Raw genomic sequence first — 12,149 nt, forward strand, 5'->3', positions numbered from 1 at the left:
ATATGGATTGTGCTTTACCTCTTTGCCTGTCAGAGATGTTAGAATTTGTTCATTGAACTGAAGTAAACCAAAGCAATAATGACAAAAGGTGGATGGAAAGTCTTTGGAATTAATATCTTTTGAGAAAATTATTTGACTAGGCTTTGAAATAGGCTTTCACTGGATTTCCTAGACCCCAATATTTTTCTTGTATTGACAAAACCATAGGTACAAATATTGAGCTAAAGTCAAGTGCAGTTGCAGAGACAGGTGCCAAATATCCAGAGAAAAATCACAGCTAAATCTGGGGCCATTAAAATTTTTTGCTTTTTTTAGCACCGGTGTTCTCATTTATTCGCTAAATCTGAGTAAACGTAATTGTTCAGGTTTCCTACACAGAGGTAGATCTTGCTTTTCAAAACCAGCAGAGGTGCAAAGAATTATTTCAAATGGTTTGTAAATGTTGCTAGATTTCACCATTCTGGGATAAACTCTGAATACATTTGATTTGTAGCCGTTAATTAAATCATGTAAGAGTGCCAGCATTGGAGAAACACCTTCTCAATAGGGGAAAGAATAGGAATCAATTTACATCAGAATGGAGCCCTCTGGGCTCAAGAACTGGAGCACCTCAGTTCATTTTTGCAATTATGCTAGGAAAATAACACTTGAAGATATATGTTTAGCTGAGATTGCTGGCAAGAGAGAACCTTTGTCAATTCCTCCCACTTTTGCATTCTTAGAGAGAGAAACAGAATAGGATAATCATTAGTTATAATTTTCTCTTTATCAACTCCTCAAATGCCTTCGTATGTGTCATCATTACCTTAAGAGATAACAACTTTTGCAAATCCATAAGGCATTTTCCTTTTTCCCTGACAAAGAATTAATCATTGATTCTGGTACTCAAATGCTACAAAATTTAGTGAGATATTGGCAGCAGTGGTAAATAAGGTTTTATTAAGCTTGGAAAAAATGTATGCACCGTGAGGACACCTTTCCAAATGCAGTGATTAAAGGTGAAAGAAATAGGAATGAAAACAGAAATTTCTCTGCTGTTCCTTTATTAAAAATGAAATGTTGAGTTGTGATTTTTAACAGTTAATTAAGCAATGTATTTCACTTCCTCCCCAAGTCTCTAAGTCTTTGAATATTTGCTGAGAATAGGTGAGATTTACCGTAAAAAGATTAAGACCTGTCACCACAATACTGGACACTGAAAAATGCTTATTTTCCATTTATTTCTCTTCAATTCTTTTTACCTGTTAAGAATATCCATTCTTTCCTGCATTCAGTTAACATTCATTGATATTTATCTGTGTCTATTATTCTGCTAGGTACTTGGGATTCAACAGTGAGGGAGAGGGAATTTTTCATAGTGTTTGCTAGCCAAATTGATAACCACATTGTGAAAAGAAGGAATACAAAAGGTTGAAACTTAAGGGACTCTGAAAGTCTTTTGTATTTGTAATATTTGTAAATGCCAACACAAAACGGCAAAAGAGTTACTGAGATATATATCAATGAAAACAAATTGTTTGATGTCATTTAAATAAAATATTTAATAATACTTGACTCAGTTTTTACTTTATTCCTGACCATTTGGGAACTTTGGGAACAATACATTATGAAGTGCATTGTTTCTACTAAATAGCTCTGAACATTATATATTCTAGGTGATGCTTTCCTTAATGGGGGGGGGGGGGGGAATTAGAAAATAGAATGTTATAGATGAAAGGTATCCCAGATAACACTTGTCCAGATGTTTGGAGCCCGGGAATATTTGATGTATCCCTTGTACACAAATGAAAAAAACTGGCTGCATTTATAATTTTAAAAAAAATTTAATTGGTTGTTAATTCTGATTTTGAAAGTTTATTACTGGCTGTGATTACCTCCATCTTTATAGATTCCCTAAATTCATTTAGTATCCTGCCAAATTAAATGCACATCAGAATATCTATATGAGTATGCTACATGTCAACTAGTATTTCATAGGCTTCCTAATCAGAGCTGGGTTTTTGGTTTTGGTTTTGGTTTTGGTTTTTTTAAGCTGAAAAGTACTTTTAAAAGCACAGCTTTCCAATGACTTTTTAAATGTATGGTTTTTGAAAATGTCAGGTTTTTAAACAAACTTGTTCTCAGGAATTTAGTGCTAGGAATCTCTCTTAAGGTAGAATATTTTTATTGGGCTACCCACAGATCTGATACTGTTCCCTTAGTTAGTCATTCTTAGATGATCAATGAAGCAGGGATAGTAATTAGTGTATTGATAAATATGACTCAATGACATTTGATGAATATTTACTAAAATCCAGGAGAAGAGAGTAGGTGGATAGGGTTTTATCAGGGACTATAAACAAATTGATCAGTTGTCTAAAACAGGGAAAACAAATGATTGAGTCAGGTGAGCTTTTGCCCTACATCTGAATTTTCATTAGATGTGTCCAGAAAAGTTATGGCTTTGATTTAAAGAAGGAGGAATATTCCAATCAAGTATTTTTGCAGAAAGATTCAGGATACCGGTAAAGTCTAGGATATCTTCCACTTATTGTAACAATTTACAAGTATTGATCACATGCCTGGAATTATATTTAATGATTTTTATTGGTCTATATCAACATTTGACTCTTTCTGTAAGACAGGAACCTCAGTGAGGAGAGGAATATTATTACTGACGAACAGGGTTAAATGAGATTTAAGTGAGCAAAAGCAGGAGATATACTTAGATTAGTTACTGGTACATGATAAATGTTTAATAGCTTTGGGATAATATTGCTACTACCAGTATTAATCTTGTAACTTTCTGCAAAGTTCTTTTAATTCTTTATACCTGTTTTTTCTGTAAAATAGAATATTGCTAATTATCAATTTCAAAGGTTTGTTATGATGATTAAGTGAAATAATGCATATAAAGAGTCTCACACAGCGCCTGGCAGATACAGTCAATAAACATTAGGCCAATTGGTTATTACAACGCCTGGCTGATACAGTCAATAAACGTTAGGTTTATTGGTTATTACCACCAGTCCATAAATTTGTCTACCATGCTGCCATCCTTCGTCAATCTGAGCCGCTTTTCGAGGCACTGATTTTATCTTTGTTTTGAAGGGGAAAAAATTACGCAGTACAATCCAAGTCCAGTTGTATAAAAATGATGGGGGAGGGATTCCATCTTGTGGTTGGTTTGCCTGGGTCTCCAGATTCCCCTGGGGGGAGGCCCTGTACACAGGCAATAGCATTTTCTCTCAACAAACATATGTCCCTGATTCCCCAGCCTCCTCTCTCATTCACAATCCTCTGCCAACTGTTGCAGCTATTTGGCTTATGTTCAAGATAAACAAACATTTTTATCGATTCAGAAGCTTCTTTGTGGTATTTGCAAAGACTGAAAGAAATATCCAGATCTGGATATTTCAGTTTATTATTTCTGAGTCAAAATTACTTTGCATCATGCACCTAATCAGTATTTACTTTTAAAATTTCAGCATCTTTATTGGCCATTAATTACTCCCCACCCATATAGTCAGCCATTAAAACAGTATACTGATTCCTTCCATATAACATTTAGGGGTTCTGCTGCTCTGTTTTTACTTCTTCTTTTTATCCACAAGAGCTTTTCTTCCTTGGGTTAATGATGCTATACATATGGTTCCAGTCAATTATGGGAGCAATTTGTTCTCTATGTGCCCATTCTCTCCTGCATTCTTCCACTCTAAGAATGAAGACTATTTTGACCCTCAAGCAATTTAAATAATCTGACTTTGATTTCTTGATTGCATAACCTAGGTAAATCCCATGCACACTTTGAATTCTTAATCTTGCTTCCTTATTTCTCCCTTTGTTTCTTTCCCAAACCCATGTAAGGTGTTTCAGTTCATACTGACCCACCCTCCTAACACATGACCAACCTGAAACAGAACTCTGTCTCCATAGGCTTCCTAAAGAAACCCAGTGCCCTTTTAACATGATTTTCTCAAGACACGTGGGTTAGTGGTGCAGGAGGATCACACTGCACTGCACATTTCTATCACCGCCTCATATACTTACATCACATTTTAGTGCCCCAGTATTTCTGCCATTTGTCAAAAGCCATCACTCCCCAAATGAATCTCATCCACTGTTCACAGCCTCCTAAAATAGCTAACCCATTATCTCGCTTCCACCACCTTGCCTTAGCAATGTCTATAAAAGTCAAATAGTCCTCTATCCAGAAAGAGAGTAAACAGTACCTTTCTGCAGTTAAAGCTGCTGGTAGCAAGCAAGAATGCTAATGAACAAACTTTAAATTGCATAATGATATATTTATTCAAATAATTACTGATTACATAAAATTGGAATATAAAATAGACCCCATGAGGAATAGTCCTTATATAGGTTCCCATTCACAGAAGTAGGGTGAACAATGAATAGCCAAAACTTAACCCTTTCTCATAATTTTATAAGCACTACCACAGAATGCCAAGGAGATCCAATATAAATCAAAGCAGTATTCATAAACCCTCTTTTACTATCTCTTTTATTAATCTCTTTCGTATCTCACGATCCCTCATGACCTTTCTTTCCACACCTCACTCTACCTGTTCTCCAGACATTTTATCAAAACACCCAGCCTGGGTTGTTCTTTTGCCTCCCCTACTTTTCTAATAACAGGAACAATAAAATGTACCTCTTGCCTGACTTGGTGCCAAATATTTACGTGACCTTTGCAGTCTGCCTCAGGTGGCAGAGAAGCTCACTCTGTTCACTGTAAATTCTCCCAAGACCTCCAAGACTAAGAAGTAAGATGAGCTTTCCTTAGATCCTGTCTAGAAGAAAATTTTTTTCTTATTTCAAACTGGGTCCTGGGTCTTTTTCTGCTCAAGAATGACCCTTGTTCACGAGGAATTTTATCCTTACCATGAGAGTGTGGCATGGCCCCCATGATAAGATAAAGTGCATTTTTAAAGTACGGGTCATTGACTTTTAAATAGTGCCATGGCCAATACACTTGTCCAGGTGAAAATGCATCCAGGCTATTTCAAGCCATGTCTTCAGCATAAGATAGAAAGACCAGGCTTACAAGTCTCTAAAGGCAAGGACTGATTGTGGCTTTGGGAATGCTTGCAATGAATGTTGACTAAGAAATAAAAGGCATCTTCCCTATGGGCGAAAAAAACTTAATTTATAAGAAAGTTCTTTAACTTGCATGGGCATGATTCCATTCAAAATAACCCATTTTACACTCACATGTAGTAAATCATATTTCAGTCTAAGCATCTTATTTTTTATTTCTTCATTGCACTTCTTAAGAAACAAAATAATTTTCCTCATTCTCACTTACAAAGGTCTTGTTAAAATGATTTCCCCAAAACAATAAAAACAAAAGAGTCATGAATTGTCATGCTCCTTTGTCAGGATCCTCTGTATTTTGGCTGGCCTGGAAACTCAGTCAATTTCACTGGACATAGCTGCTTTATTGACCTCCTTCCCCACAAAGAATCGCCATAGTGTGCAACTCATAGTTACTTTTCATTCAGTTAATTTTATATAATGACATTAATTAACTATATTCACATATTTAAATCTAGTTACATTGTATATTTATGTATACCTTTAAACATTTACATTTGTAAATGTTACATTATACACATTACATTATAGACATGCATAACAGACATGTAATGGTTAAGGTGATGTGTCAACTTGGCCGAGTTATGGTGCCCAGTTGTTTGTTCAAGTAAGCACTTGCCTCATTGTTACTGTGAATGTGAGTGCATTTCATCATTGAATTTGCATCTGTAGTTAGTTGGTTGCATCTACGGCTGATTGCATCTACAATCAACAAAAGTGAGTGCCCTCAGCAATGAAGACAGTCTTCTTATCCAATCACTTGGCAATCATAAAGCCAGAATCGAGGATTTCAAAAGTCAGAAAGAATTTCTGACCCCTACCCTAACCAGCCATCTCCTCCTAGATAATTCAAGTTCACCATCATGAGAATTTTCAGCTTTTGGCTTGCCCTACAGAATTTGGATATTTCTATCCCCACAATCATGTGTGCCAATCCCTTAAATAAATGTCATGTATCTTCTCTCTCTCTTTATCTGTCTTCCTCTCTCTCTCCTCTCTTGGTCTATATTTTTATAGATCCTGTTGGTTCTGTTTCTCTGGAGAACCCTGCCTAATATAATACATATATTATATATACACACATACTCAAAATTATTTATTACTGTTACATAGTTACACTAAATTGTTACATTCTTATATTTAGGACATAAGATAAGCTTTAAATATCACTCAGATCTTAATAACATACAAATGTCTAATAGATTAAACTCTATTCCTCTACCAAAAAGATTCCCACAGAAAATCTTATCTATTTCATGTCCATTATTAATAACTTTCCTTTCTATGGACAATCCCTGAAGCTGCCTCCAATTTCTAAGGCTGTGCCTTCTTCGGTTCCTGTGTTGACAGCAGGCAATGGTGGGATTTCTACCTCCTGGTCTCCTTACTCAACAATCAGCCAAAAAGACAAATGTCTTCCCACCCTCTTAAACACAGCTCTGTGGAGAAGGAAGCTATCCAAACAGCCTGATTTATTCATGTAGGGATTTGGGTGAGCATCCCTGCTCCGGGTTTTGACCCAGGGCTGTCTTGTTTTCCTCTGCCTGCAGGACTCCTGGCTTATGACCAACTACCTGTCTGCAATGACACCAAAGATTTGGGCTGAGCTCTAGCTGTCTTTGAAGTGCTATAATGGAACATCCAGTGTGCATCCCCCTATTGGAAGGGAGCCTTTAAAGAAAGAGATATGGGCTCCATATAAAAGAGGAAGGAATGCCATCAGATTCAGATATTACCCTCACCCTCCATGTCCCTAGTAAATGCTATCTGGGTGTTCTTAGAGACAAAATCCAATTTTCCCCATCATTTCTTATTTTTGGCAAGAGTCCAATTTTGTACAGTCATAAAGAGCGGGAGAAAAGAGAATGTGGTTGTCAATTGGTGGTCTTAATTGAACCTGATCTACTACCTAAATACAGCTTCTGCCTAACATGGTATTGATTGTTTGCAATTACTGATGTTCCTGAAACTTGAGGTTACTATTGTAGGAAAATCCCTAAACTATTTGTCAATCCACTGACATAATGACTTACTTCTAAGGAATAGTTTTTAGAAAATAAGGAATTATGGCTGGGTAGAATCAATCTCTCTCTCCCCAGCAGTTTCATGTCAGTGGTTCCTAAGATCTGTCAGTTACCCAGAGGTTCCCCAATCTCTTTTGGGTAAAATAGCAGCCCAGGCTGGCAAAATAGATAGTTCTCATCATTTGCCTTCACTCTTTCCCCAGATCCCAATTGCATATAAGTATTGTTCTGCCTGAGAATTAAAATTCTAGAGTAGGGATTGGCAAGCTTTTTTTGCAAAAGCCCAACAGTAAACATTTCAGCTACTCAGCTCTGCCTGGCAGCACAAAAAGAGCCATAGACAATAGGTAAAATTTGCACATGACTGTGTTCTCATAATCCATTTATAGAAACTTGAAGTTTCCTATGAAACAAAATCTTCTTCTTGTATTTTCATTTATTTATTTATTTTTTTGCAATCACTTAAAAATGTCAGTGTAGTTTGCAGACCCCTGTTCTAGAGTAGTAGAGCACTGACTATGCAGGCAGGGCAGCTCAGGTCAGGTAGATTATACCCATCTGCGTGTAGGTTGGAATGTGTGATCCTTTTTCTCTCTTGGGATACCCTGTGTGTCCAAAATCAGTCTCTTGTGCCTTAGGGAAGTCCAGATAAGTGTACTGATAGTAGATAAACCTCAACCAGTATTTGACAGGTCTTGGCCCAGCTGCCAGTCTCTATCAGCAGACTGACCTACTTCTCTTGTTAATACCTTGGACCAGTTGTTCTAAATAACTCTGACGTCATATTAAAATCAACTGCGATTATGTATGTACTACATTTGTGTGTTTTGTGTGTGTGTATTTCAATTGCCTAGGCCCCATCTCAGAGATTCTGATTTTATTATTCTAGGGTGGCATCCCAGGCACTGGAATTTTAAAGTAGTCTCCAGGTGAGACTGTCTAGATGAATCTGACACCAAGAAATTTTAGTTCCCAGAGATCCTGAACCTGTAAGTCATTCCCTTAACCACCAATTCTATAAGCGTAGCAGCAGGGGAATTTTTCCTCATATCCCTCAGAATTCTAATACGGCCATCAATTTACCAACATAATATTCTAACATGGGTGTTTCCCCAGTGTTCCAGAGGGAAAAATTAGAGCTGTCAGTAGCTTGACAGACTGTTGAAAGCATGTGAAATCAGCTATGTAAATTGGGAGTCACAGACTGCTGTGGACTTTCCATTTCCTGTGACAGTATAAAAACTGCAAAGTTGTTTTTTTGTTTGTTTGTTTTTTATTTTCTAAATCAGGCCTGAAGATAAACCATACCTAAGAAGAGTCAAGTGGAGAGATTTGTACTTCAATCTCTGAACCTGCTCTGTCTGTTGGTTTTGTTATTCCTCTATCTTTCTGCCAGCATGAACTGCCAATTTCTGTTAACCTTCTCTTGAGAGCTCTCTTGACAAGCATGGAGAATGGCTTTGAATAAAATCTGCATTTTGGTTCTGATCTCCTCTCCCATACTTATCTATGTATAGGGGGGAATTAATTAACTGGATTAGATATAAAAAACTTAGGTAAGTTGTTTCCAATTTATGAAAAATTTCATGCATATGATGAAAATTAATCATAATCATTTTCTTATGATCAGAAAAACTTTTTTGATCACATGCTCTTTGTATTAAATATCTATTCTGTGACCTTTAATCTGTTCCTTCTTCATATTTATCTAAGAGTCTTTTACTGCTATCCTCACCCAAAACCATAACAACTAGAAAAAAATGTTTCTAGAAAAGGCTGATTTTAACAGTCTTTAATATTGTAGTTCCCATTAAAAAACAAATATAAATAAGTTAATTAGAATTAAAAAAGAAAGCACCAGTAAAGAGAATAACCTGAAGATACCTGGTCCCTCTCTGACTAATTCATAACCACTTGCCTCACTAATGACATGTAATAGTACATAATTCTGGATCATCAATATATTTATATCAGACATATTTGCTTACTGATTGCTTTATAACATATGCCACTCTTTGGTAAAAATATTTATATTTTCAAATCAGCTTTGTAAATACATTCACAATTTGGCAATTGACAGACGTTTTTCTATCTTCTTTTTCTTTTGCTTAAACTATAGCCCTAAGAGTAGGCTGCAGTATTAAGATAACTCAGTAGACAGACAAGTAGCTATTTCCCAGTGTCTGCACTGTTGTCATCAATCTCCCATTGTCCTAAAGGACAAGGACTGTGATAGTTTCACTCCTTTGTTCCTCAGCCCTCAGAACAGGGATTCAATCATCCTAATGGGAATTACCCCATTGAAAGAGGATAGGCTTGGGAGTCTGACAGATGTAGATTCAAAATCTTGCCTCACATTTATTGTTTTTCGTAACCCAGGGGATGTTATTTAATTTATCCGAGGACCACTTTTCTCTGTAACATATGGCAAACATATATCTTGGGCAGTTATAAGAATTTATGAGAAAGCAAAAAACAGCCCATTTATTGTTTTGCAGTCTTAGTAAGGTCCCTCCAAACATGGTAGCTACTATGATTTTCCTCATTTCCACATAGCATGCATCTGGATTTGGTGATAATGATTAGGTTCTTTCCCATTTATTTTTCACATCGATCATTTACAAAGGCGTAGTACCAATGATTCTTTTTTGTTCATCTAAAGCAGTCTCTGAAACAATATTTCTTACACAATATGCATTTCTATTCCTCTCTCTGAAGGATGGAAAAATATCATAACTATGCTTAAAAAGAAAAAGTAAAGCCACAAGATAAAATAAGCATCTATAAAAAAGCACTGGGCTCCAAACAAGAGCCCAAGTCGCTAAAATAGCTTCATTTCATTTCTTCAGAAGAACATTGACTCCTTAATATGACTGGAATTTTCATAGTTATTCAATAATCTGCTGCAAAATAGTGCAAAAGAGCACTATTTAATGGGACACCAATAATTGGGAATGAAAGGACTCTGATACACACACACGCATACAACCGCAATATATAGAGAGAGATATAAGGTTTTCATATTCTGTAGGAATCCCGACATGAAATAATTTTCATGTTTAAAAGATGTAAAAAGAGGAATACTGAGGAACAATTATGCAGAGGACACCAAATTATTCTTTGCAAATAATAAATCATGGATTTTTATCTGTTTCACCCTATGTGTGGTAAAAATATGCTGAGTGCCCACCTCACATCCATTTCTGCTTCTCATGCACACCTAAAATCAGCCACATGTTTTCTTTGGGTTTCTATTTTTTCCAATAATGTCCATATACTGACAGATTCCAGTTTCAGGGGTGATCCCTGCTTAGTCTAAGCCAATTGGTACTTCATCATTTTTAAAAAAGTAAATAAAATAAATCAAGGAAATAATCCATCATTACATGCAAGTAGTGCAAAATTACTGGTGGCAGAAATAGCTCAAAGATAAACTCTGGGCAGACAGTGGTCAACATAAACCACAACATTCTACTAATGAGAGTTGGAAGCCTGGGAACTGCTAGATAAGAGAGATGCAATGTGCAATGCTATTCCTTCCATCTTTATAACAATAACCCTATCACCCAGGTGCCATATTTAATTAGACGAACAGTGTCTTGAGATTCAAAATAGATCTGTATTACACAAAGATAGTCACAGACTCTGAGACACTCCTTGTCCTTCAAAGCAACCCACCGTAGGAAGCATTTGGCAGGAAAATAGCAACAATTTGGTACAAGCCTTGCACACTGCTTTTATTTATCATTCCCTAAGGTATGAAAACAATTGCCAGAAAGCTACAATGCCCTCTGTGACTTTAACATCTGACTTTTATCTGTCAGTGATAGCCAGTGAGGTTCCATTTGATTTCATTCAGGAAATGTCAGACTGTGCTTGTAAGCAGGAAAGCTGCATGCCCTGGGAGAGGAGCTTGCTTCCATACAGCTTAGCACATTCTACCAAGTCACACAAATCTCACTGTTAGGATCTGTGCACAAGCGGCAGGAGCTGGAATGAACTCAATTAATTATGTGACCTTTCTTCTGACCCATAATTTATAAATTATGATTGCCTGATATTGTCCTAGTTTTGAGAGAGATAGCGTTAGTTAGAAAGCACCACAGCAGCCTAATTTAGTTTTATAACAATTGTCTGCCACAGAGTTGACATCTGACCCTTTTAGTCTTTAAACTTCTCTAGTCAGTAAGACCAATTAAATGTTTCCCAAAGGAATATAAAATCTATTTTGGGACCAGGTAAAGTATGCAAGAACAGGAGGCAGATGTTGAGATGTTTATGTTATAGCCATTAAAAAGGGAAATTTAAAAAGTAGTGTTCTAGTTTTTAAAGTAAAATGAGATAGTATATAGTATTTAATGTGTACCTACCAGGTACCAGACACCCTCACATATTATCTCATTTATTTATTTATTTATTTCTCTCCCCAACCCACCCCCACCCCGCCCCAGTTGTCTGTGTCTGTGTCTATTTGCCGAGTCTTCTTTGTCGGCTTCTGTTGTTGTCAGCAGCATAGGAATCTGTGTTTCTTTTCGTTGCGTCATCTTGTTGTCAGCTTTCCGTGTGTGCGGCACCATTCCTGGGCAGGCTGCACTTTCTTTCGCGCTGGGCGGCTCTCCTTACGGGAGGCACTCCTTGTGCATGGGACTCCCCCACGCGGGGGACACCCCTGCGTGGCAGGGTACTCCTTTGCACGCATCAGCGCTACACGTGGGCCAGTTCCACGCAGGTCAAGGAGGCCCGGGGTTTGAACCGCGGACCTCCCATGTGGTAGACGGACGCCCTAACCACTCGGCCAAATCCGTTTCCCATTATCTCAATTAAATCATCACAGCATCCCTCTGGGAAGGCATTGTTATCACCGTTTTACTTTGGAGGACCTGAAGGCCTAGAGCAGTTAAATAACATGAGAAAAGTGAAAAATGGTAGAGGGACCAGATTCCAGGTACAAAATCCAGGTCATACATCTTTTGAATAAATCACTCTGCCTCAAATCTGAATTCATGGTGAGTTCACAGTCTTTTCTCATTTATA

The sequence above is a fragment of the Dasypus novemcinctus genome, chromosome 7 (genome assembly GCF_030445035.2).
Source record: "Dasypus novemcinctus isolate mDasNov1 chromosome 7, mDasNov1.1.hap2, whole genome shotgun sequence".
Lineage (NCBI taxonomy): Eukaryota > Metazoa > Chordata > Mammalia > Cingulata > Dasypodidae > Dasypus > Dasypus novemcinctus.